This window comes from Halyomorpha halys, unplaced genomic scaffold, assembly GCF_000696795.3.
Source record: "Halyomorpha halys isolate HHAL.00 unplaced genomic scaffold, Hhal_1.1 Scaffold2020.1, whole genome shotgun sequence".
In the NCBI taxonomy this organism is placed as follows: domain Eukaryota; kingdom Metazoa; phylum Arthropoda; class Insecta; order Hemiptera; family Pentatomidae; genus Halyomorpha; species Halyomorpha halys.
Window position 1 is genome coordinate 114,279 of NW_027109251.1, and position 5,836 is coordinate 120,114.

Consider the following 5,836-nt stretch of genomic DNA (forward strand, 5'->3'; position numbering starts at 1 on the left):
ACAATCATGGATTAATAAGTATGTTGTGCGTTATAGCAACCCGATGTTTTTGGGTATCATTGCCGAATAAAGGATTTCTCTCCTATATAATGAATTTCTGTGATTAAATTTTAAAAAGGAAATAGTAGAGGAAAGCTTAAATTTATAGAAAAAATACAGTTCTAATTTTCATGTCAAAGAGAAACAATAGTTTACTCATATTAAACTTTGAATGCTATCATAATATAAATCAGTGCTGATATTGTTAATATGATTTGTATTGTCAGTATAAATGTGACATATCAAACTAAAAAGTAACCGATTTCATTTCAATCTTTCATTTTCGCTATCAATCTAAACTTTTTGCTTGAAATGGAAAAAGCTACTTTTTTTAATTGAATTGTAATTATCTCAATTTAAAATGTCTGACTTAAATTAATTATTAAAAAAACAAATTTTATAATATCAAAAAAGATATGTTAATTTTAATTAATTTTCAAATGTTTTCGATATATCCACTAGAACTTTTTTTTTTTATCAGATAATATTTATTAAGTGGTAATTTCAACTGATATTAAATTAAAAAAAATATTCTTACTTATTTTTTTTAGATGGTTAGTAATATAATTATAATTTTTGGGAGGGATGGAAGTATGAACATTACTGATTTAGTAATCTAATTAGATTTAAAATTGTGAAATTCTTCTCAGTAGGATTTTTTTTTTAATTTTTCGATCACATTAATCACAATCGTATACCAATTTCGATAAATACTTACTTAAGTAATTTTCTTGGATATAGAGATCATTTATGAGGTTTTCTTGTGTTCTGGTTTCATTTCTTAAATCGGCGTTTTATCGCACATGCGCATTTCGATTTGTAGTCACTTTCTTAGTTTTATTTGATATTGGGATCGTTTGTTTAAGATTTCGAGGATCTTGATTCTTTTTGTTATGTCGCGCCATTTAAATCTAAACTGAAATAGAAAGTAGCCGTTGATTGGCTCCTACTCCTCTCCCGGTGCCACGCCCCGGACATCTTCAATCCATCTCCAACCAGACAGTGTTCCTTCAAGAATTTACAGTTAATAAATAACTTTCTAATGTAATTGAGATAATTTAACTGAGCTACTGACTGTGGTCTACTGCATTTTTCAAAATTCCCATGACATTTTATGAATATAATTAAATGAATTTGAAATAAACATTTTTCTTGAATGAGCCATGATATTTTTAGCTTTTTCTATCGATATCCCAGAATTCCAATCAACTACTGAACTTTTAAAAAACTATGTAAAAAATAAAGAGGTATATTTTGTTATGCAATGAGGAGCAGAAGGAGGGAGGATTGAGGAACAAGGAGAGGAGGAACAAGGGACATTTGTCACAATACTCTGTTATTGAGAATAGGATTAATGTTGGGCCGGCTTCTGATTGAGATAAACGGTCCTGTCATGGCGCCCTCTCGATAAATGGTTGAGTCCTTCTTTCTCCTTTCTTTCATACATGGCTTTGCAGTTTTTTTTTTCCCTTTCAGACCGCCCATATTGTTCAACATAAGGGTTCCTTCCCTATTTAAAAGTCTTTTTGAATTACCCTCTCTAAATGATTTATTTTTCGAAAGAATGTTAGTAACGATAAAATTAGTTTTTGAAAAACACTCTCTATTAGCAATGAGTAATTGAAGTATATTCGATTTAAAAGCAAACCATAAGATTTTATAGTATTTTTTGGAGGACAGTGTTATGTTGATTGAGGCCATCGTCCAATCATTCAAAAAAAAATTTTCTTTTACTGGGATAACTAAAACACACATGTTAGGAACATTTATATTTAAATGATAATAGAATAAATTGTTAATATTTGGTAAGGTAGCTTATGAGTCAACCTTAATAGATATTAATATAGAAAAAATATCATCAGTAGTGTATAATGTATTATTTTTCACGGCTACACTATTCTGATAATAAAATAATATGATCATACATAGATGATCTTTATTTTGCATGATAAGTATGGCTTGCCTATAGAAATAATTACGTGTGTGAGAGAATAGATTGTCTTTCAATTGCCGATTTATTTACTGGTGGAAACTGGTCATGGCATGGAATTTTATTTTAACAGAGATTATTTTTTTTTTTTTACCACCAAATGTATCATTTCTGGCATAAGGAGTTTTTTATTTATTTTTTATGACCATTTTCCTGGTCGATTCTGACATAAGCGGGGTTATCATGAGGTACCCAATATATTCCAACCATAGTGGGAGTCAAGTTTTCATTTTGCGGGAGAAATAAAAAACGACCCCGAGGTAGTGGCTTAACTTCCTCAGCTAAAAAAGACACATAAGGAGAAGTTATTTGCGTTTTTATTCCGTGGGGCAGTTACGAAATTAAAGTCAACTCGTCCAGGCCGGAACATAGTTTCGCTACAGGTTTCTTAACATACTCGTTACCTTAGTTAAGGAAGGTAGAGAACTTGACTTAGCATATTTATCTGCTAAATTCCTTACGTCGAATGCGGACTAAATATGACTAACCGTTATTCATATATAGCAGTGTTGTAGAAGATATGTTTATACATGCGTAAGCAGAAGCATTAAATTAAATCTGATGAAATTGACCTGTAACCAACTAGTTACCTGCTCAAATAATTCCTAAAAAGTTCAACCAAATGCAATCGTTCGATTATAGTTCCGAGTATACCCGAACACAAATTTGAGGACATACCGACACCATGTTTGTGGCTTTGTATCAAACGTGTAATGCTAAGATACAATTTCGATTCTGAGGACATAATTTTCTTTTATTTTTCCACGAATACAAATCTTCTCTACCTTTGGTAGTGAGGAAGCGAAATTAAATATTTAAAATGGCTTGGACAGGTTTAGAATGCAACGAATCAGTGAAGAAATTTCGAAAAAAAAACTGAAAAATATACACTCAAAGCATTTTTTTTAAACAACGAAAATACATTTGTTTAAACTATTTCCTTGTTTTGTTAAAATAAACCATGTGTGATAGAAATATTTTGGGCTACATAAATGTTACATTAACATTAACGTAATGAAAAATTGATCAAGATAAAATATAAATTAATAATAATAATAAATATTGATGTAATAAATAATATAATTATGTCGAGAAGATGGCCGATTATTAACTGGAATAAAAAAAATGATTTATTCGTGCAGACGTTTCGACCTGAATTTCAGATCTTCATCAGGGAGTTAGGGCAATAGTTCTGGATTAACTGATCTACTTGCTGACCGCACCCCCCCCCCCCCCCGACCATCTTCTCCACATGTTAATCTACGGTCAACTATCAATACCTCAATAGTATAATTAGTACATAATAGAAATTATATGCACAAGATGTATATATAAATTTGTAAATGTATTGATAAGAAATAATTTAGATTAAAAAAAAAATAAGCTTAAATTAATAATCACTCGATTTGAAAATGGGCAAATGTAAAATATATATTTATTTTTGTAACAGTCCTTAGATACACACAGATAAGAAAATATGACTCGCAATTACATTTTTATTGCTTTACTACGCATCTTTACTTTGTGTAAGAAGAAAATTTTAAGAGTGATTTTTCTTTTTTTTAATCTAATATAATGAAGTTTTCACAAAGTAGCCCCCATTAGGGCTAAATTAATTATTAATTCACTTAACAAGGAATTTCCATTTTTTCCCTGTTATTTTATTTATTTATTTTATGAAACAAGTAATAATAACGACGGAATTACGTCATAAATTTGGAAAACGGCATCAATGAAAAGAATTTAATAAATAGTAGTAAATCCCCTCATATATTAATGAAATTAAAATGTACTAATACTCTTTTATTAATATTGAATAGTTGAGTATGGCCATTTAATTACACTTCACTCCAATAAATATCAAAGTTTATGCATTTAAGTTGCATGAAATGATAATTAAAGGTAAATATTTTTTAAAAAATATAGCTTTATTTTAAAGATATAATACAATGATGTACACAGAAATTATGTCAGTGGCTGAATCTCGTTATTTACACAAATTAAAATGTTTAATTTAATTCAATCTGAGACTGATAATTATTTTATGTTTCTCTGTAGCTGTGAGTCAGTCCTCTAGGGTCTAACCAACCACATAAAGTGGGTACCCTCAATTGGGTAACAAATGTGGTCGAGCGTGATTCTGACCAAATCAACTCCTAGCACAACCGTTGGTCTAGTAACAGCACTTACTTAATACATATTTGCCAAATTATCAAGCGGAGTACGGAGATTTATGAAAAATAACAGAAAAGTAAAGAAATAAAACCTGGTAAGGGTCGTTAAAGAGGTATGTATAAGAAATAGTTACTAAATAAAATATAGAAAAAATAATATTCGTCCATAGGGTCTGAGAAGAAGGCAAGAAACAAACGTACAAATCTAATTTTGGAAATAATATATCTTTGAAATTGTAAAATTGCAGGTAATAAATATAACTTATCTTTGTTTCTACTCCTTAGGAACTCCGAGCAATCCTTGTTCATTCCGTTCCTTCATTTTCATCGGCGGGGAAGGATTGCCTTTTTTATGTTTTGATCTCCTCTTGTGAGATTGTGACATATAGTACATCGACCAACCTACCCGCCATAATTGTCTATTTGAGAAGTCAGATAAGTAAGGCTACCATGGAGGGCGGGAGTGGAGGGTTTCATACCGTTTTTAAGGCGCAATTTAAATATTGCTGGATTTAAATAATTCGATAATAATAATAAATAACTAATATTTTTTGGTATTTGATCTACACTTGTGAGATTGTGACATGCTGTACATCGACCAATATACTATAAATGTCTGTTTTAAAGGTAAGATAAGTAAGGCTACCTAAATACCGAGATGGAGTGGCACAATGCGCCCGCGCACATGATCCGCTACCATCAACATTAAAATTTCCTTCAGGCAACAAAATGATCTCAATCCTATTGTTTACATATGTTTTTATGGTAGGTGTATGTATATTGTTTGCTTAAAATTGTGGTAAAAAAAATACTGAGAGGGTTATTTTCACAAGATTTTTCAATTATGCGACTTTTTAAATATTGCTCGATTTAATAACCATAAGTCTCCTCCTCACGTACAATTTAAAAACAGGTGATAGTGGTATTTAATAAAATATTTTATTTAGTTGCCCTGTTAATTTTTTTTTCGCATTTTCACTATCGGATTAACCTATACCTAGTGGTCCAAAATCAGTTTTCTCCACCATTTTCCTAACATATTTTGTTGGTTGATTCCTCCAAATTTACTGAGATAAACAAAGTTGGTGAAACATTTTTTTCTTTAACCGTTTATAAATGACAGCCATTCATATTCGGTTTTTTCAGACTAATCATTGTAAATGAAAGAGGATTCGTCGTTCATTCAAAATCTACCTGACTTAGAAACATCAATCAAATTAAATTTCAAAGGAATATAAATATTAAAGAAAAACTTGTTATACATAAAATTGATTTATTCCTGCTCTTCATATCATTGAAATTTACCTCAAGTAAAATCTGGGAATAAAAAAAAAAAAATCTAAAATAATCATTTTTATGTTAAATATTCATACAATGTTAAATGCTTATCCCATTCGTGGTGGGAAGGTACTTAATAGTACCTCAAGTATAATAAGCATTATCCCTACTAAATCTTTTCATGTTTAAGATCAAATATCTCCTATATAACATGAGTTAAAAATACGAAATATTTATTATGGAAGATTTATTGATAGTAAAAATCTTACTTGATTTATTTAATTTTGTTTAGTTCAAATTTGGTAACTGTTCGAAAATGGAGAAAAACATGATGAGCTTATAGGACGATGAATAT

General features: G+C 29.9%; 1 protein-coding gene across 1 annotated transcript in view; it reads right to left on the bottom strand.

Moving 5' to 3' along the window:
- The window catches only part of LOC106690989 (glutamate receptor 1), a gene marked incomplete at its 3' end in the record, with an annotated part of 112,417 nt that overhangs the window by 105,544 nt on the left and 1,037 nt on the right, over positions 1-5,836 (bottom strand). The gene's annotated exons all lie outside the window — the stretch shown is intronic.